The sequence below is a fragment of the Acanthochromis polyacanthus genome, chromosome 18 (assembly GCF_021347895.1).
Source record: "Acanthochromis polyacanthus isolate Apoly-LR-REF ecotype Palm Island chromosome 18, KAUST_Apoly_ChrSc, whole genome shotgun sequence".
Taxonomy (NCBI): domain Eukaryota; kingdom Metazoa; phylum Chordata; class Actinopteri; family Pomacentridae; genus Acanthochromis; species Acanthochromis polyacanthus.
Window position 1 is genome coordinate 22,026,190 of NC_067130.1, and position 22,842 is coordinate 22,049,031.

General features: G+C 38.5%; 1 protein-coding gene across 2 annotated transcripts in view; it reads right to left on the reverse strand.

The window, feature by feature from the left end:
* rph3aa (rabphilin 3A homolog (mouse), a) overlaps positions 1-14,784 on the reverse strand; it is a 91,626-nt gene extending 76,842 nt beyond the window's left edge. The window contains exon 1 of one of the 2 annotated variants that reach the window (XM_051938764.1): positions 14,559-14,784. The gene's annotated coding sequence lies outside the window, so the exon portion shown is untranslated. The remainder of the gene's footprint in view (positions 1-14,558) is intronic. The other variant, XM_051938763.1, reaches the window with a different exon arrangement.
* Positions 14,785-22,842: the final 8,058 nt, after the last annotated feature.

The window sequence follows — 22,842 nt, forward strand, 5'->3', positions numbered from 1 at the left end:
CGAATACTAGGTTTTTATATTGATTTTTTTAGGCTAATAAGGTTAGCTGGTAGAGTGCACTGTGGAACATTTCATTTATCTACAAATAACAGCTTTTAATTTTTCCTGCAACCAATTGATTAGTTGTAGTTGCGTAAGTATAATTTCAGTTGACCAAGACTTTCTTAGGTTGACTGTAAAGTTAAACTCAGAGTGAAGCCTATTGGCAAGAAATAGATTTCTAAATGACACAAAGATTATCTCTTTTTATCATTTCTATGATGAACTCATTGTGGAAACGTATTCCACAGTATATACATCTTTGTTGTCTTATAATCCCAAACAAGCAACCTGGGAGTTGCACCGCAAAATCAAATGATTTATTTTTGAAACTACTGCAACTCTGGATGCCACTAACAGACATCCCCCTCCTGAAAGCTACATTATCTTAGAAATCCTCTGTGTTGTTCTAGAGACCAGTAACAGCAGATGGGAAAACACTATTCAAGGAAACACATGATATAACTCAAAACAGGCAGGGGTTTTTCTTTAAAAGTTGCCACGGCAGAATAGTCAGGACAGTATAAATTTTAAGCTCATTGGCTGTGGCATATTTGATCAGTCACTGGACCTTTAAATGAGGTTAGTCATCACAGGGAGCCCAGTTCAGGCAACCTCTTCTATTACAACAGCAAAATCCCAGTTATTTACGGTACAGAGAACATTCCCCAAGGAGTCCAAACACTCCCATCTGAATTAGAATGGAACATTTCAGCACATGCATCTTTTCAACACACTCATTCATCCTTCTGCCGGGCATCCGTCCTCATATCACCCACACCTTTCCCTTACAGCTGTCACTCCTCAAACTGCCAGAGACCTCATCAATCCACCAACTTCATTACTACCACTCTCCACACAGGCTTCATCCTTTCACCATCATCCTTCCATCCATTCATGCTATCTCGGCTCCCCCATATGGCTCTCCTCTCCTACACTGAGGCTTGTCAGACTAGTGAGGAAGCAGCTTAGGGAGCTTAGTTTTGCAAAGACGCATCACCACCTACTTTATCATCCCGTCTGATGACTCTCTGGGGATCCTCAACCCTTCAATACACACATATACACACACACAAGCGCTGTTTGCGATGACTCCTGGGTAAAACGAAGCGTGTAGATATATAAGAGTAATCTGGTCTTCAAATCCCAACATGGGTGGTTCATAGCTTTGACGTCACCCTGTTGAAAGGACTGGGTGTAGTGGAGGAGGTGGCAGGACAACAAAGCGTGTGAGAGTGAAAGACTTGATGGGCTCAGAACACATCGTGCACAGTTAGGTTGAGAGATGAAAGCAGGACAAATTGACGCTCATTTGAGTGCTTTTGTTTAATTGTCTGTTTTTCAGTACACTCCTGTGCCACAGAATGAAACATTAACACAACTATTGTATGGACTAAGACAACATTTTGCATAGACATCCATGATCTCTGGATGATTTATCTACTGGCCTCTTGTCTAGCACTACTACGACAATGATGTTTGAGGTTCTGACAAAAATATCTCAATAACTATAAGATGAACTGCCGTGAAATTAAATTAGGTATAAACATTCATGATCCCCAGAGGCTTAATCTAGCTTAGATGTTGGTCATTGTCTAAACTTTTATGTAGTGCCAGCGGTAGTATTTTTTTAATGAATCCACTGAAATACACAGACAACTATTAAACAGGTAAAGATTACATTTTGCATGGACATTCATGGTCTCCAGAGCTTAATTGTCCTGTAATCTGCGGAGTTATGTGACAATTGGCATTGGTTTGTCTGTCTATCTTTTAGCAACATTACTCAAAAAAGTACTCACAGATTTGGAACGAAATTTCTGGGAAGGTCAGAAATGAGACAAGGACCAAGTGATTAGATTTTGGCAGTGATGCAGCTCATAGTCTGGATCCACGGAATTTTTAAAGATTTCTGTATCATTGCGAGATAGCGGCACAGCGTCACTGTAACTACTACAACAAGTAAACACTACATCAGCTGTCTGCTGACGATCACATGATTGCGATCCTACAACAAATCCAACGCTGCGGACTTCTATTGGAAGTCACACAATGAACAACTGATTAAATTGTGGGAGTATTTCTGAGCCCCATCAATTCCCACCACCTGCTATATATTTAGGTCATGTGATTCGGTATCCGTGCATAACATACACATGCATATCACATGCCTGTGCTCAGCGCAAGGTCATTTTGTTTGTGGGTAAACCTATATTAAATGGCCAAATTTTATGGTGCCGTGATTTCTAACACAAATTTTTTCAAGATTTCGGCCATCGGAAATGGTACAACTGAGCAGCTTTGGCGGAGTACTGCGCTCTCCAAGTGCTTTTCTTTTTTCTCTTGTGTCACCATGAGGTTAATGTTCAAAATTTTTAGTGAATTTTTTCAATAAATTGGTTCCAAGCTTACTTTTTGAGACTGAGCTTTTCAAAAAACTACTGGATGGACTCTGATGATTCCCTTTCTTTCCCTGTAATCCCCTAATGTTGCTGACATTTCTGTTTCTGAATTAAATGTCTCTATAACTATTAGATGGACTAACATATAACAAGATACAAATGGTTATGATAGATACATCTGACTCAAAAATTATGTAAAAGCTATGTTGGTCCACAGCTAAAAAGGTCTTATTTTCACCAAAAAGGGTGTTCAATTGTAAAAAATGATTTTATTTTAGTTGGGACTCGTCACCCTGGCAATATAGAAAACATCCAGAAATTTGTATTTAGGGTTTGCAGGGGTATATTTTACGCCAGACTATGATCTCTTCCTAAACCTTCCCAAGTACTTTTGGTGTGTAAACCCAACTGGTTTTGGTGTATAAACCTACCTAAGTAGTTTTGTTGAACAAACAAGAGAAATTAGCAACTGAAAATGACTGAAAACAGTGACTCAAAACCAACAGTGAATAAAAACACGAAAAATAATGGTCCCACACAGGACTCAAAATCCAGCATTCCAGATGAATGTCCTGTGGTTTATGCTGCCTCCAGCCCTCAAGCCCCCTTTTGTGGACATTGTTGGTCTTTTTATGTGTCAAATGAAAGAAACATGCCAGCCAATGATGTGGACGCAGGCCAACAGAAGAAAATAGTAGCCAAAAAATGCAGTTTTACAGTCTTCACTGAAAAAGTTCTTTGCTCTTAGGACCAACATGGCAATTACACAATTCGGTGAGATTGTATTGAATATCACAACTACTTCACACAAAATTTAAGTTTTTGCAAATTTTGTAAATATTGTTAACATTGTGATTCACAGGCTTTTCTTGTGGCATCAACGTGAAGTTGATATTTGAGGTTTTGAGTGAAATGATATTATGTTCCAAATAACTTTTTCAAAGTGTCATCAGCAGGCCAAATTTTAATTATGCAATACTTCTTGATGTAGTGTACTACAACAAGAAGTGATTTTGTTGGATATTTTATTTCCCTTTTATTTTTGTTTAGTCAGTTTCTGTTGCTTAGTTTTTGTGCTCCTGATGTAAAGCACTTCTTAACTTCTGTTCTTCAGAATGGTGCATAAACAAACAAGAAAAGCAGAGAGTGCAGTACTCCACCAAGGCTGCTCAGTCCTTGTACCATTCTGACGAATCTTTAATAAAGCACAGGCATGTGTTATGCATGTGTACATTATGTACGGATACCGAATCGCGTGACCTAAATAACTAGCGGATGCTGGGAATTGATGGGACTTGGAAACACCCCCACAATTGAATCAATTGTTCCTTGTAACATTTCTTACTGATAAGTCCACAGCAGTCGATTTGTAGTAGGATCGCAATCATTTGATCATCAGCATGCAGCTGAAGTAGTGTTCACTTGTTGTCATTGTTACAGTGATGCTGTGCCGCTATCTTGCAATGATGGAAATCCGTAACAAATCCGTGGATCCAGACTATAAGTCACATCACTGCCAAAATCTAATCAGGTAGTCCTTGTGTGATTTCTGACCTTCCCAGAAAATTCCCTCCAAATCTGTCTTTCCGCTTTTGAGTCATGTTGCGCACAGACAAACATACGTTAATCGTCACATAACTCCACTGCAATCCTTGGTAAATGTTTGCTTATTTATATTGATTCACTAACTAATAACGGTCCCCTCAGCCACAGCTGTACTTTGTGCCTAGAGCCAATTCGGCAATATTTGCATACAAACACACTTAACTAAGATGTTCAACATGGCAAATAGCACACCTGCTGAATATCGGTATGAAACTTAAAATCAGCATTTACCACAATAAAAGCAGAAAAAAATCCTCCAAGTACTCTTAATCATCTGTTATCATCAGCAGGACTGTTTCTTAAACCAAAATCAGCCATGTGTAAAGAGAAGAGTAAATGTGACAGCAGCTGTAATTAGCAGCTTGTTGTGTGTGCAGTGTGTTTGCTGGGTTTGACCATCTGCATGAGTGAGTGTGTGTGTATGTGGATGGCAGGATCGCCCTGCATGCCGAGTCCAGGACGTGAGTACATTCCCATATGGTGAGTGGAAATGGCAGATTCTGAATGTCTCTGTCTGTGTCTGTGTGGTGTAAACACCAGAGGCAGCACTGAGGCCACTAAACTGAGCGAAACAGAACACAAACCTTGGGCTAATTGTTTGTCTCTGATTGTGTCTATCTGCCTCTCATTCTGTTGGTGTGCAGAGTCAGGCAGTTTGTGCAGTCTATGCCTTAATGCTGATGAGGTCCATTTAAAGTGGAGAGTAGTGGAAAACAACTAAATTCAATTTTGAGGTACGACATTGAGTGTTTCTGTTTTGTACTACTTCTTGTTTGTACTCCATCACTGCATTTGTCTGACTGCTGATACTACTAGTTACTCTTCAGATTGAAATTTTAAAAAAAACTAAATAAAGCAGTTAAGAGCAGATCTCTCTTAAGTATCAGCAACATTAAAATGCTGATTATTAACTTATTTCAGACTTAATAATAAACCATTATTAGAATATACAAAGAAACTTACACTGACAAGGCTGTTTTTCTGCATCATGAGTACTTTTGCTTTTGACACTTCAGCACATTTTGCTGATGATGTTTTTTTTTAATTTTTGCAACATAACTTTTTAAAAGGTATGCAACTTTAACTTATGTCAAGGGTGGAACTTAAGAATGGCTTTAAAATGTATGTGGTTGTCATCCATGAAGCACATGAGAGCATGCTGCATTTGTCTCCAAATGTAATCAACACTCAACGAATCAACTCAATTTTTCCAACCCCACAGTGTTTGGAATAGCATCCCCATCTTCCAAACATAATATCCCGATTTTCTCAACAGGACTTCTGAATGGATGGGTTGTTTTATTCCTTTGGGAATCAAGAGAAAGAAAGACCTGACTGGCTCTACAGGCAGCCAAAAAAGGCACTGCAACTGGTCAATGTTCACACCCATCCTACATTTCTACCCTCTGATTGGTTCCCTTGTCTTGAACAGCTGTATCCAACTCTAGCCAAGTGATGTTAGTCACTAGATCAGGGATCATACTTACTAAGGGATGCTTCTCACTAGCCTAGGACTACTAGTTGTTGACATAGGGAAGCTAGTGACTAGCCTAGGAATGACAGTTGCAAACCTGGAGATCCCAGTGTTTTACCAAAGGATGCCACTGACAAGTCTAGGAATACTATGTAGTCGCCAGTCAAGTCTTGGAATGCTAATTGCTGGCCTAGGGATAGCAGTAATTACCATAGGAATGTAGTTGCTAGCATAGGGACACTTTGTACTAGGGTTGCCATCCGTCCCTTAAAATATGGAATCGTCCTTTATTTGACAATTAATTGTAGCGTTCCTTATTGATTCAATAAGGGAAGCAAATTGTTCTGTATTTTCATAAATGTCCCACACACGTCTGTCACACACGCATCAAAACTGCATAATAAACAAAATAAAACACAGGAAATATTAAGGGCAGCCAGTTTCATCTTCCTTAGAACTATGTAGCGAGGAACTGATGCGTCCAGCAGATACACTTCTCTGCTTGCCGGTCCTGTCACGGGTTTCCTGATTACAGATGCTGCTGCTTCCGCGTGTTTAAAAATGTCTACACCCGAAACTCCACCACATCCAAAGAAGCAAAAATGTTTTCAAAAGCACAAACTGGAAGACTGGAGTCCCTGGCAATAGATACAGGGCAAACTGTGTTTTCTGTTGCTCATAGACCAGCTGAAGTAAGGCAGCATCAGGAGACCAATATGTAAGAAACATAAGAATAGAAAGAACCCAACCAGCAGGTCACAGTTTATCATCATCTAATCATCTCCTGAAGTCCCTTTGGTAAGAGACATCAGTACATGGTTGTAAATTTACCAGAGGGTGATTATAGTCAGACTAATGTGGCCGTAGACTCTACAGTATTTTAGTGACTCAATAAATGCCTAAGTTGTTTAATAGTATTTTAAATGCTTTTTATTTTTTTAAATGTTATTTATTTAATAGCCTATATCTGATCAAGAAATGGCCTTTGCCTATCTAAAGAAAAACTCACTCAGAACTCTGATATGTTAACGGTACTAAATAAATAAGTCAGTAAATACATGCATACACACATAAATAAGTTAATACATTAAGATAGGATTTAGATGGGAAAAATATCTGTAGAGAATGTCTTTGTACAGTATTCTGCATTCAGTTGTTTATGTTTTTGCAGAATCTAGTGTTACACACTGGTTGGCCATTACATTTTATTAGTAGGGTTTCACGGTTTAAAATGATGCAACATCTTTTTAGACAGAACCTGTGATCATAAAACAATACCAAACTCTTAGTTTTGTGTTAATAAAGCACTTAAAGCTTTAAGTATGACTAAATGTTTGTTTCAAAATTAAATATACACTCCTTGGGTGGTTGTGGCCCCGCATTTGGTAAAGTTGGAAAGATATTCACAGATTCAAACTTCCAGCATCAATAGCACATTAGATGTAGGTTGTCAAAACATAAACGATGCCTCTTTCCTATCGTTGTAAGGCAGGTGATGTGCTACAAGCCCTGTTTTATCAAAAGTAGATGTCTTTCAAGTTGCAGAAATAACGGTGTCTATGGAGGAAACAGGTACGGTCTGCAAATTGCAAAACCTGTCCAGAGTGTCCCCTGCCTCCACCTAAGATCCTAATGAGGATTAAGCAGTGTATAAATGATGGATGGATAGATGGATTCTAATGACTACGCTAATACTCGTCATTTGCTCACCTAGGGATCGTAATGACAAATCAAGGGATGTTACTGTCTGGCAATGTCAGCTACATTTCCAATGGGTGGTGAGGAAAAGATTCTGTTCAGTTTCCCATACTGTCAGTCTATCAGTAGCTAAATCAGTCACTGTCTTCACAGATCCTCCACCCTTTCAGCAGTCTTATTTCTGAACACCCTGTGTCCCATAAAAAGTCAGCGAATATGGAGTTTTACCTTCTTATATAAAATAACCAGAAACACTTCAAGGCAAAACCCTTAGAACACTATCGAACTATGTCAGTTGTCCAATGAAAGCCAGTGAAGCTGGGGCCCCTGTACCTATAAGCAACTATTTCCGTAAACAAAGAACCAAAATGACAGCGTGTGGATGGTTGATGCTTAGATTGCTAGCCTTATTGTCTGTCAGGCATTTTTGTCTTTTGTCACCAGAATACACACGTGGACAAAATTGTTGGTACCCCTCAGTTAAAGAAGGAAAAACCCACAATTCTCACTGAAATCACTTGAAACTCACAAAAGTGATGGTACCCATAACTTAATATTTTGTTGCACAACCTTTTGAGGCAATCACTGCAATTAAACGATTTCTGTATTTGTCAATGAGCGTTCTGCAGCTGTCAACAGGTATTTTGGCCCACTCCTCATGAGCAAACAGCTCCAATTGTCTCAGGTTTGATGGGTGTCTTCTCCAAATGGCATGTTTCAGCTCCTTCCACATATGTTCAATGGGATTCAGATCTGGGCTCATAGAAGGTCACTTTAGAATAGTCCAACGCTTTTCTCTCAGCCATTCTTGGGTGTTTTTGGCTGTGTGTTTTGGATCGTTGTCCTGTTGGAAGATCCATGACCTGCGACTGAGACCAAGCTTTCTGACACTAGGCAGCACATTTCTCTCCAGAATGCCTTGATAGTCTTCAGATTTCATCGTACCTTGCACACTTTCAAGACACCCTGTGCCAGATGCAGCAAAGCAGCCCCAAAACATTACTGAGCCTCCTCCATGTTTCACCGTAGGGACAGTGTTCTTTTCTTCGTATGCTTGGTTTTTGAGCCTATGAACATAGAGTTGATGTGCCTTACCAAAAAGCTCCAGTTTGGTCTCATCTGTCCAAAGGACATTCTCCCAGAAGCTTTGTGGCTTGTCAACATGCATTTTTGCAAATTCCAGTCTGGCTTTTTTATGAGTTTTTTTCAGCAGTGGTGTCCTCCTTGGTCGTCTCCCATGAAGTCCACTTTGGCTCAAACAACGACGAATGGTGCGATCTGACACTGATGTACCTTGGCCTTGGAGTTCACCTTTAATTTCTTTGGAGGTTGCTCTGGGCTCTTTGGATACAATTCCAACGATCCGTCTCTTCAATTTGTCATCAATTTTCCTCTTGCGGCCACGTCCAGGGAGGTTGGCTACTGTCCCGTGGGTCTTGAACTTCTGAATAATATGAGCCACTGTTGTCACAGGAACTTCAAGCTGTTTAGAGATGGTCTTATAGCCTTTACCTTTAAGATGTTTGTCTATCATTTTTTTTCGGATGTCCTGGGACAATTCTCTCCTTCGCTTTCTGTTGTCCATGTTCAGTGTGGTACACACCTTTTCACCAAACAGCAGGGTGACTACTTGTCTCCCTTTAAATAGGCAGACTGACTGATTATGAGTTTGGAAACACCTGTGATGTCAATTAAATGACACACCTGAGTTAATCATGTCACTCTGGTCAAATAGTTTTCAATCTTTTATAGAAGTACCATCATTTTTGTCCAGGCCTGTTTCATTAGTTTGTTTTTTTAAATAATTATGCTAATCAACAATTCAAAAGTAATGGCTGTTTTTGATTATTTAATTTTCAATAAATTTTTATTTATTGTTACTTTTGTGAGTTTCAAGTGATTTCAGTGAGAATTGTGGGTTTTTCCTTCTTTAACTGAGGGGTACCAACAATTTTGTCCACGTGTGTATTTGGGTCATGCAGGGGAGAGAGATCTACACTCAGCAGCATATAATAGTGTCATATCAATTTTCTGTTTACAGCTGTGTTTCTGTCACACACACACATCTGCCCCTCATCTTTCCTGGCTGTAAACAGTTCAGGTGTGCTCATAATACACAGCTAATCAAACACTTGGGGCCACAGTGGGTTTGTGGAGCTCATGTCCTGAGCTTGCTGTATTGACAGAACTCCCAAGCACTGAAAATGATAATGCCTCAGCTGCAGATCTGAGGGGGAAGAAAGCCAATTACTGTACATTTCAATGGTCCAAAATGCTACAACACTCCAATGAATGAGCTTGTGTGGAACAGACATCACTGGAAGTAACGGCAAATGGTGAATGTATTTCAATTGATTGCTTTTATGGATTAGGCCATAATGGACTTGGCTTGACCCCATTTCATAATGAAAGAGGCAAATTTGTGCACTTAAAGAGAACAGGTGCTCATAAGAAAAATCTATGGACTGCATCTGAGGCTGGGATTATTTCAAGGGATCACAAAAAGGTAGTTTGTATACTGCAGAGTTTTGGTAGCAAACCACAGCAGCATGGCACCATGCTCCTGAAGACAATCCCACAGGAGGCACTGAACATCTGTTTGCGTCTCTCTGTGCTCACACCTACTGTATTTTAATACAGATGGATTCTTAATAAAGCTGTTCTTATTTACATTTATTAATCATTGACAATGTCTGACAAACTCATCAATAAACTCTTAAGGACAACAGCTTGAACCAGTTCACAGCTGTGTCATGCAGTGGCTCTGGAATCGTTCATAGAACTAGATTTATACTTGGACTGCTTTTCTGCTGCAAATCTCTCAGAGCTCACGTCAATAGTAAATTCCTGTAAATCAGCAGCATGTCTGTTAGACCCCATCCCCACTAGATTGTCCCAGGACATATTTCTTTTTATAAACACTGCAGTATTAAATACCATAAACTTATCTTTATTAACAGGCTACGTACTACAGGTTAAAGTTGCTAGAATAAAGCCACTTCCCAAAGAGCCTACTCTAGATCCAGGTGTTTTAGCCAACTAGAGATCCATAGCCAACCTCCTTTTTATTCTGAAAACTTTTGAAAAAGTTGTTGCTGGCCAATTGTTGTTATTTGATTAACTGCATAGAAATGGTTTGTTTGGGGCGGCTGTGGCTCAGGTGGTAGAGCGGGTTGTCCAATGATCAAAGGGTTGGCGGTTCAATTCCCGCTCTCGCCTAGTCATGTGCTGCATGCCGAAGTTTCCTTGGGCAAGATTCTGAACCCCGAATTGCCTACCAGTGACTGTTCCACTGGTGTGTGAATGTATACTGACTGATATTGCAGGTTGATTAGCAACCTGCACATTAGTGTGTGTGTCTGGGTGAATGGGAGCAATTGTTGTAAAAAGCGCTTTGAGTACTCTGATGAGTAGAAAAGCGCTATATAAGAGCAAGTCCATTTGAAGAGCTTCAGTCGGGATTTAGAATGCATCATAGTACAGAGACAGCATTGGGGAAGATCACCAAAGATCTTTCTACAGCGGACTAGTTTCTATACATGTTCTGCTGGATCTCAGTGCTGCATTTGATACAGTTGATCACAGCATCTTAGTACAGAGACTGGAACATGTTATTGGGATTAAAGGAACTGCAGTCAATTAATTCACATTCATCAGAAAAATTTCAGCTTGTTCATGTTAATGATGATTCTTCCACTCACACCAGAGTTAGTTATGGAGCTCCACAGGGTTCTGTGTTAGGACCAATATGATTTACTTTGTACATGCTCCCCTTTGGCAATATTATAAGCAATCACTGCACAAATTTTCATTGTTGTGCAGATGACACCCAGCTACATTTGCCTCTGAAGCCAAATTAAACCAATCAGTTAGTCAAATTCCAGGAATGTCTGAAAGACATAAAGGTCTGGATGACCTGTAACTTTCTTCATTTAAATTCAGACAAAACTGAGGTTATTGCATCTGGCCCTAAACATCTCAGATCTAACCAGACAGCTCCTCGAGATGGCATTGCCTTGGCCTCCAGTTCTACAGTGAAAAACCTTGGAGGTATTTTTGATCAGGATATTTCGTTCAACATACATATAAAACAAGTTTGTAGGACTTGCTTTCTTTCATCTACGTAATACTGTAAAAATCAGGAACATTCCTCAGAGTGATGCTGAGAAACTAGTCCATGCATTTGGATCATTTAGGCTAGACTATTGTAATTCCTTATTATCGGGATGTCCCAATAATTCTCTTAAAAACCTCCAGCTCATACAAAATGATGCAGCCAAAGTTGTGACAGGAGACGAAAAATACAGCTAAGGAGAGTGAAGAAAGGATCTTTCCTTAATGATAGATAATGTTCCTCTGTAAGTGCTGGATGAGTAAAAAAGTAACTGTTAGCTAACAAATTTCCCAATTCCACTTCATGAAATATCAATATTGAATTTACAAACAGCTTCTTCCTCCCCCAAGTGGTAAGAAAAATGAGATAATGCAGGTTTTAACAGATAATTGACTTTATGTTTTTGACAGATATTTCATCACTCAGCTGTTTTACTACTAAGAGCAGCTTTCAAGACAATTAGGTTTTGAATGCTTCTTGTGTCTGTCTCATAAAAACACAGACACCAGAAATAAATCCTCCAGTAAGAAAGATTTCCCCTGCGTTCAGCAGGCTGGAGCTGTTGAGCTGGCATGGACCATTTTCTACTCAAGCACATTAACCACTTCAGTCAGCACCTGAGTGCTCAGCAGCCAGCATAATCCACCACCACCCACCTCATGCAAACCTCCGTCAATACAGCTGATTGGGGGTCAAAACGGGCATTCAGCATGGATTACAGGGAGCATGGGAAAGAAGAAGGAGCTCAGTAAGCTCAGCTGTGGCAGGGGATGATAGAGCAAACAAAAAAGTCAGTGTTATAGCATCGCTAATCAATTTTACACACACACACTGAGCATGCTTGGTTTCTTCCTCCTCTGTCCTGCTCTTGTCTTCCTATGCTGCCACTGCATGTTAGGCAGTAGGATGCACTCTCCTTCCCTTTGTGCTGATGGTTTCTGGAGCTGACCAGCGACTATAGCAGGGAGCTAAATGAGATGACAGACCGCCTACTCATCTCTGATGAACGCACTCTTACGCACAGCTAATAGGAAGATCAATAAAGTCTTCATGTTCTGTAAATAATATTCCATAAGTTTCTCCCATAGAAAATGTCAAATGATTTTCAGTTGGACTATTTCGACATGAAACCAACATGAAAATTTCAACATGAAATTTTCCATTATAATCATCCAATGATTAGCAACTAACAATTAAGCACAGATTGCATATAAAAGATGTCATTCACTGGTTTGTGGACTGTCCTTTTGAAGCCTTCAGATTGGAATTTGGCTAATTTGGCCACAGATTTAATTTAAATCAAGCATAAGAGTCCAACTACAAAATGCTTCCAAACTCTGAGCCCTGTTTAGTAAAAAACAAACAAGCAAACAAACAAAAAAACAGATGAATGATAAAGTGTTATCTATTAGAAATTACTATTGAAACTTAAACAACTAAATCTTTTGATCTGAAATCTTTCAATTTACTTATGTGTCAATAAACCACATTGTGCATCTTTGCATATGCACTAATTAGTGTGAAAACACATCACTTTCTGAAAGGTTTACCGCCAGTTGAATCCCTGTTACCATAATAACCCCCCAATCTCATTCCCACCAGCATCTGCTGCCTGAAATCAGACTTTTCAACTCGTCACACTCTCGTTACCATCAAAGTGAAACATCTGACTTAAACTGAAGAGTAACAGAACTGAGTTCCCTTGGTTGCTGATACACATTTAGAATATGTGTCACTACTGCATTGCATTGTGGGATATTTATGCTGATGTAGTATCCAGTGCTTGCATGCTATAGTATTGCCCTAGAGATAGTATGCATTTTGCATGCTGTTGGGGTCATACTAATGCTAAGGTTTTCAACATAATGAAGAAATGACAAACTATTTTAGCATACTGAATATGTTAGTGTGTCGAATGCGGCAGTGGATACTAAATTCCAAAATGGCGGCTCAATCATTTGAGTAAAAGTTGCTCATTGATGCATGTGCCAAAAAAAGAGAATCACTCAAAATGATGATGAATTAATTATCATAATAGTTAGTGATTAGTTTAATAGTTGAAAACTAATAAATGATCTGATTCCTTTTTTCAGCTCTATATTTCAAAAAATGCTGGGCTAACACTGCCACATCTATTAGAAGGTTATCACTCTGTTCAGGTTAATATAAGAGGACAGAACACACTGAGCATCGGGTCTACCAGCTGATTTATCAGCATATCAGCACAAACGTCTGCCGGTAAGCAGCAAGAAATTGGAACTGCAGAAATTAGCTAATTTAGAAACAGTATTATATAATTTATGTAGCAGAGAGCACTTCATTATTCAAATGTAAATATAACAAGCATAAAAGTAAAATATCCCGCCCACATTATTTTCTGTAAAAGCCAAATTTAGGAGATTCTGTATTTGTGTTGACAATGACCAAGAGGCTGGGAAAACAAACAAAACTGCATTTACATATATATTTCAATATTTAGATGATATTGCCTCATCAGTCAAGTCAGTCAGTTGCATCCAACAGAATCAGTGACATGAAGTTCTTCCTTCAGCTCCCTCCAACATTGCAGTCGAAAGTTCTTTGCCTTCCAGACCAGTGTCTTCAGGACACAATGCAGTACATATAGAATATTTTCATTGACATGCACATTTGAATGTTTAGATGTGCAGGCAGACTTTGTTTGGTTTCAGTGTTCTGTTGGTTATTGTCTGTGTAAATTTGGGATATAAAACTAAACAACAGACAACTAATACCTCATATATTGACATCTATGTTGTCACTGTCAATCAATAAATGTTCATTTATGCTTTTAAGACAAACGTAAATCTGATAAATTTGCATAAATTGACAATGTATATCACAGTATGCAACTCAGATAAAATATAGATGTAGTATTTTGAAAAAACAAAAACAACAAACTATCTAAGCATTATTACATAAATCACAGTCAAAGTTGTGTTATTGTGTTTTTGTGTATAAAGACTTCAAAAGATTAAAGGAGAAATTAAAATATATTAATAGAAATATCACAAATGTTTTAAATCTGATTTTTACTGTATGTCAGTGATTATTGGATAGTTATGCTTGAATTTGCAGCTATTAACCAAACTAAAAATAAAAAAAACTTTCAACACAATCCAAGGTCATTCCTCCTCAAGAAAAACATGCCAGCTGAAGCTCAGTTAATTAAGATGAAAACAAACAAAAGCATGAGGAGTCGTCTTACCTGCGGCGTTCACACAGATGTGTTCTTGGTCTTTTTTTCCCGTCAGGACGTGAGCAGTTTCAGCGTGACAGAAAGTGGAACACCAGCAACACCGTCTCAGCATCCAGCATCCAGCATCCTCTCCACCACTCTCCTCCTCACTGGCAGCCTCCTCGACACACAGACTGTAGTAAAAGCCTCGCTCCACCTCCCTTCCTCACCCTCTCCCTTCCCCATCCCTCTCTCTCTCTCTCACTTCAACTAAATCTGTCCACTTTTATCCCATCAGCAGAAGACAATATAACGTAAGGATGATGTCACAACTTCAGGCAGAGTAAATTACAAGAAGAAGAACAAAAAACTATTTACAGATTAAATGCTATTCACTGTACAATACTGAGGTACTTTACTCAAGTATTCCTATTCCAATACAAGACATTTTGTACTTTTCATTTCACTGCTACGTATTTGTTGTTGTCTGTTTTTTTTTTTGATACAAAATATAATCAACAATATTTTAAGCTGTAGTAGTACTAGCTGTAAATGAATAACTGTAATCCAGTATATTGTTCTGATATTGGCTACCCTGCACACTGACTGCTTTTAATTGTGATATTTTACCTATATTTTGATATTAATGCTTACACTCTAGTGTAAATGATGGTGATGTTAAATTTACTCCAGTGCAATACAAGTACTTTACTCCAGTATTTCCCTTTAATGTAGCCTTTACACTTCTACCAACACCACATTTTCAGAGAGAAATATTAGACTTTTTATCCCTCCTTTTACTCCTCTACTGATCCACTATGCGAGAACTTTCTTAGATTAAGATTATTAATGGGATTTGATTAGTAATTAATATATTTACAATTAAATACTACTATTACTAATAATAATAACAAAAATAATAATGCTAGCTGTAAATTAATTAAATTAATTTACAGCTAGCAATATTAAATTAATATTTCAGATATGGTTTAAAAAGTACATATTTAACAAAATATATTTGACAAATATTTTCAAAAATAAAATTAATTTGAATATCATTGTTATCATTAATAAATAAATATTTGAAAATATAGTTTAAATAGTTAGACAGTGGGCTGCACAGTGGCATAGTGGTTAGCACTTTCGCCTTGCAGCAAGAAGATCCCTGGGTCAAATCCTGGCCTGTGCCTGGGATCTTTCTGCATGGAGTTTGCATGTTCTTCCTGTGCATGCGTGGGTTTTCTCCAGGCACTCCGGCTTCCTCCCACAGTCCAAAAATATGCTGAGGTTAATTGGTTACTCTAAATTGCCTGTAGGTGTGAATGTGTGTGTGATTGTCTGTATATGTGACAGACTGGTGACCTGTCCAGGGTGTCCCCTGCCTTCACCCGAGTCAGCTGGGATAGGCTCCAGCACCCCCTGCAACCCTAGTGAGGATGAAGCGATGTATAGAGAATAGATGGATGGATAGTTAGACAGTTTTTTTTTCTTTAAAAAAAAGGGCTCACCGAATTTATTTCACAAATTCTCCTTCCTTGTCAGAGTCCGGTGCCTACTTTACCCACAATGCAACATGATCTGCAACAGTTTGTTCATATGCACACGTGGACAAAATTGTTGGTACCCCTCAGTTAAAGAAGGAAAAACCCACAATTCTCACTGAAATCACTTGAAACTTACAAAAGTAACAATAAATAAAAATGTATTGAAAATTAAATAATCAAAATCAGCCATCACTTTTGAATTGTTGATCAACATAATTATTTAAAAAAACAAACTAATGAAATAGGGCTGGACAAAAATGATGGTACCCATAACTTAATATTTTGTTGCACAACCTTTTGAGGCAATCACTGCAATTAAACGATTTCTGTATTTGTCAATGAGCGTTCTGCAGCTGTCAACAGGTATTTTGGCCCACTCCTCATGAGCAAACAGCTCCAGTTGTCTCAGGTTTGATGGGTGTCTTCTCCAAATGGCATGTTTCAGCTCCTTCCACATATGTTCAATGGGATTCAGATCTGGGCTCATAGAAGGCCACTTTAGAATAGTCCAACGCTTTTCTCTCAGCCATTCTTGGGTGTTTTTGGCTGTGTGTTTTGGATCGTTGTCCTGTTGGAAGACCCATGACCTGCGACTGAGACCAAGCTTTCTGACACTAGGCAGCACATTTCTCTCCAGAATGCCTTGATAGTCTTCAGATTTCATCGTACCTTGCACACTTTCAAGACACCCTGTGCCAGATGCAGCAAAGCAGCCCCAAAACATTACTGAGCCTCCTCCATGTTTCACCGTAGGGACAGTGTTCTTTTCTTCGTATGCTTGGTTTTTGAGTCTATGAACATAGAGTTGATGTGCCTTACCAAAAAGCTCCAGTTTGGTCTCATCTGTCCAAAGGACATTCTCCCAGAAGCTTTGTGGCTTGTCAACATGCATTTTTGCAAATTCCAGTCTGGCTTTTTTATGAGTTTTTTTCAGCAGTGGTGTCCTCCTTGGTCGTCTCCCATGAAGTCCACTTTGGCTCAAACAACGACGAATGGTGCGATCTGACACTGATGTACCTTGGCCTTGGAGTTCACCTTTAATTTCTTTGGAGGTTGCTCTGGGCTCTTTGGATACAATTCGAACGTTCCGTCTCTTCAATTTGTCATCAATTTTCCTCTTGCGGCCACGTCCAGGGAGGTTGGCTACTGTCCCGTGGGTCTTGAACTTCTGAATAATATGAGCCACTGTTGTCACAGGAACTTCAAGCTGTTTAGAGATGGTCTTATAGCCTTTACCTTTAAGATGTTTGTCTATCATTTTTTTTCGGATGTCCTGGGACAATTCTCTCCTTCGCTTTCTGTTGTCCATGTTCAGTGTGGTACACACCTTTTCACCAAACAGCAGGGTGACTACTTGTCTCCCTTTAAATAGGCAGACTGACTGATTATGAGTTTGGAAACACCTGTGATGTCAATTAAATGACACACCTGAGTTAATCATGTCACTCTGGTCAAATAGTTTTCAATCTTTTATAGAGGTACCATCATTTTTGTCCAGGCCTGTTTCATTAGTTTGTTTTTTAAAATAAGTATGTTAATCAACAATTCAAAAGTAATGGCTGTTTTTGATTATTTAATTTTCAATAAATTTTTATTTATTGTTACTTTTGTGAGTTTCAAGTGATTTCAGTGAGAATTGTGGGTTTTTCCTTCTTTAACTGAGGGGTACCAACAATTTTGTCCACGTGTGTATGCTATCTAGCAGTTCATGCAGCCCAAAGCCTCTAGCTTGTAGCACATCTGCAGATATATTTATTGTTCAAACTGTCAGACTAAACTGATATTACTTGATTCATCAGACTTAATGCAGCTCCCATTGGAGACACTGCTTTTATATCAGCAGTAATACTCCAACATATGAAGCAATCTTCAAATTACTTAAGAAAAGTCAGTGTAGGATTATTGCCTCGCTCTGGTATGCCTAAAACAAGCAGTCAAGCTGTAATTTCCATCCATGTCTGTCCTTTAGACTCATTAAACATAATGTCTGAACATATTGTATTTGTATGTATATGTTTTTGTTCATCAAACGGCCACAAAACAACAGGGAAATGCATTGGTTTCCCTCAAATAACTGACTCATTGTTCTAACTGTGTGGAGACCGATCTTACTGTCCTACATAGTCGTCCCCATTCTGAGCAGGAAAACCACAACAGTCACCAGTTTCAAGGTGGGCACCTGAGATTAGTGTTGTCAGTTTGGTATCACTGGATGTGAAGTATGCTCACAATCTCTCTGTTGCTGAGTTATGCTGCTGAATAACCACCACAAAAGTCTTGGTGCAACATTATAAGGTTGAGAAAATGAAGTTAACCTTTGACCTTTTAGAGATTAAATGTTGTCACTTCATCATTTTATCCTGATATTTTCATTATCAGTGAATGAAAACCTAAGCTATGACTGTGAGGTCACAGTAGCCTTGAAATTTGAATGTAGTATTCTTCAAAAGACCAAATCACCAATTAAAACATTACAAGTCCTTTTCTGTGATTGTCTGATAGATGTTAAACCTCCTCTCATCCATTTAAATCTGCCTGTCTCACTGCATGTGCTACAGAAGGCTTGCATGCACCATATGGGAATACTTTCTAATAGATCTATTTTTGGTGCTTTATTTTCCCTCAAGCTAAACAGCTGCACTTATTATGTGCGATACAATACAAATCCAATAGGCCTGCTGCAGTGTGCAATTAGAGAGCATAATGATTATGTAATTCTATTATTCAGCAAATGTAGTCAAGAGTTAACCTTAAGCCATTTTCAAGAGAGGTCAGTGGAGCAACAAAGCCAAACGCTGTTATTGTAAACCATCAGGGAAGGGAGTCTGACGTGAAATACGTCTCTGTGTCGCATATTGAAATAAGTTTCAGTGTGGAGCCACTCTGACCTATTTGAATGTGGATAGTCCATCCCAAAGGCAGCTTTCTGTCCTGTTAAATGAAACAGCTGCCAAAATATGCAGCAGTGGCTGGCCTGCTGTTGCCCTCTTGTGGCTCCTTCACTGTACTGCCTAAAAACTTACCCTGAGGCCTCTCCCCTCTGTAATTATGCTACATCACAGGCTGAATTGGCCAAATGTCTTGCAGGCTAAGAGTTTTACACCATACTGAATGTTTGCTCAAACTTGAAAAAGTGCCCAAACAGGCTGTAGGTAAACCACAAGATGCAAGGAGAGTGTCAGCTCCATCAACAGAACAGAGCCTTTGAGTTTGAGGTACAATCCTGAAGGAATAAAAAGTTCAGTATTTTTTGAGGAGATGAAATAACAAAATGAATGGAGAAAGCAAATTAAAATAAAACGGGGGCACACTTCAAGCTTATATTGCAAGCAAGAAATACTTATTCATATTCGTATCAAATTACATTTAAAGTACGAAAAACAAAAGTACTCATTATGCAGAAAGGTCAGTTTTGGGAAGAGGGCTACAACTAATTAATCTAATCAAATGTTTTCTCAATTGATCAGTCAGTTGTTTTGTCTATAAAATGTCAATTAATAATGAAAGTTTTTTTTTAATTTAGCTACCATCACATTTTTAATGACTGTGGGCTTACTTTTAACTGCAATATAAAGTCCTGTACCTCAATAGGACCAGCAAATGAATGGCTAGAAGGAAAGAGAAGCCAGAAATGTCTTTGGTGCACAATGATGTTATATTGCCATAAATCACTCACACACACACTCACACACACACACATGTGATGGTTTATTCATTTTTTGCTCAGTTTTGAACACATTCTCTGGTATTTGTTGACTTTGATACCAAAAATGTTGAGAACTGATATATTGAAACTGTTAAGAATTTTGTTTTGTTAGTTTTTCCTGTGAACAATAAACTATATATATATAATTTGTGTTTGTGTGTCTGTCTAATGCAGCCACAACTCTTGAAAAACAAAAAGATTTTTCCACAAATATTTCATGATAATATTTAAGACTGTGTATAATTTAAAGGGTGTCAAAAACTTTTTTTTCCACCACTGTATACTGTAAAACTGTCAGTATGTTAAGAGTTGTGCTCATAAATTTACATACCCTGGCAGAATTTGTGAGGGTTTTTTTTGGCTATTTTTAACAACTGTGTTTACTCTTTTTAAATCGTGACAATAGAAACTACCCAAATGACCCTGGTCGAAAGTTTACATACCTTGGTGAGTTTGGCCTTGTAACCTGCACACAAGTTGACACAAACAGGTTCGAATGGCTACTAAAGGTAACCATCCTCACCTGTGATCTGTTTTCTTGTAATCAGTGTGTTTAAAAGGTCAGTGAGTTTCTGGACTCCTGACAGACCCTTGCATCTTTCATCCAGTGCTGCACTGATATTTCTGGATTCTGAGACTGGCGACCTGTCCAGGGTGTCCCCTGCCTTCGCCCGAGTCAGGTGAGATAGGCTCCAGCACCCCCGCGACCCTAGTGAGGATAAAGTGGTGTATAGAGAATGGATAGATGTTTTTGGACTGTGAGAGGAAGCTGGAGAACCTGGAGAAAACTCATGCATACACAGGAGAACATGCAAACTCCATGCAGAAAGATCCCAGGAAGGCCGGGACGCGATCTGGGGATCTTCTATCTGCAAATTCAATTCAATTTTATTTATCTAGCACCAATTTACAACATATGTCATCTCATAGCACTTCACATAGTAAGGTCTGAATTTTAAACAGACAATCCAACAATCCAGAGTTTCCTTTGGATTTCCTTTGAACAAGCAGTTGACGACGGTGGGAAGGAACCAAAAAAAAACATAACTGGGGCTGGGACTTTAACGCATTAATTCCGATTAATTAGTTACAGCAGACATAACGCATTAAATAAATTAACACATTTAATCGCGCTTTTATCAGTTCCCTAATTTGTGGCACATGGGTAACACTGATGAACACTCCAGCCTAATAGGGGGTAATAATGAACCTAAAGTCTGTCTGCAGCATATGGTCTACGGTCTGCAGTGAAGAAGATGCACAGGAGTGACCACCAGGAGGTTTGGTGAATGGTGAAGGAAGATGAGACTCATTGTGCTTGTTGGGAGGAAAGTTTTCTTTTAAAAATCTTCCTGACCACAGCTTGGACAAAAGCGTGGTTGTTTGCAAATTGTGCAACACAGAGTTTTTGTATCCCTGCAGCACTTCAAACTGACAGCATCACTTCAATGCTAAACATGTTGCTGTTAGCACCAGAGTTAACGTTAGCTATGACAGTCCTGCTAACGGTGTAGCCATCCCATACTAGATCACTTTAGAAGACACTGAAAGTGCTTTAGTTTACAAAAAAGTTGTACAATGTTGAATATAATCGCTTTAATTGCATTTTGGGTTTGCAGTAATCTGTGAATGTAGTAGACAGATGAAAAATGCAGATAAATAGAAAGTAAATTAACATTTTTATGGTTTAAGCTACTACACTGCCAAAGAGGTGGAGCCTTGGCAGAGTAATAAACCACAAAAATGTCTGTCTTTTAATAATTTAAATATAAACTTTTACTTTATGAAAAAATATTTTGTTTATAAATAAAGATGTATATTCCTAAAAAAAAAAGAACCATCAAAATGACACTGTTTATCAGACCCAGAAAATATGAAAACGGACTGAATCTGTGGATTTTCAACTTTCTAAAGGTCCTTGAACTATTTATGCTTTTGTTATAGCCATACAATGGAAAAAACAACTAAATCCAGGCTTTAAATCAACCAAATTACTTTTTCTCTATATGTCCCATTTAAAATGGTATTAATTTTTTAAATTTTAAATTATAAACATGTATATGTCTATTCATTGATTCAACTGTCAACCAAAATTTATTTGAATTGAAAATAATTACTTATTGTGTCAAATATTGCTGTTTGACAAAAAATGCTATTAATTGTGATTAATTAATTACACAGCCTGTAATTCATTAGATACATTTTTTAATCATCTCCCACCACTAAAAAAAACCAAAACAAAATTCTTTAACAGGGAGGGGGGAAAAAAACTCCTCACAGAACCAGGCTCATGGAAGGTGGCCATCTGCCGCGACCGGTTGGGGTAAGAGTGGGGATGAGGAAGTATCTGGCTTTTTAAATAAGTCACTCATTATTAGATCAAGGACTGTTGGGAGCTGATGCCTTTGCTATGGATGGAACTACCCAACACTGTATACTGTAATTGTAGCAGCTTCAGTAGAACTACATACTATATAAAGTACTATTTTCTGCAGTTCAAATTAGTTTAACTCTAAAGACCTACAGCAGTAAAATGCAACATGCACATATGCTGCAGTAACAGTCATCCAAAAACATAATGCATAATGTATGGAATGTGTTGCTGCATAATGAGTGCTTTCATTTCAGTATTTTAACTGCAGTTTGCTGCTATGTTCTTTTACTTGAGTAGGATTTTTCTTGCAGGACTTTTACTCTTATATACTAATGAAGTATCTTTATATTGGCTGAATACGTCTCCCACCAATGCCAGGCTCTTAGTTGTCTCATTCTTGGCACAACCCCTGTTACATACACTTTCACTGCTGTCATAGTGTAGTTTTCAGTCACCGAAAGCAGTTGTTTTCAATGAAAAAGCTCTTCAAAAGCCTCTTTTTCTACCAAGTCAGCAGCAAACGGCAGACAGTCACAGTTAGTGTTCAGCTGGTGAACAGAGTGGACAGATATTTCCCTCAGGAGCACTAAAAGAGAATGAGAGGGTTTAAAGGGTTTCTTCAGCTTATGAAGCAGGGAAGTTTTCTCTATTGTACAGCAGCATTTAATCCTAATGTTTTACAAATAAATT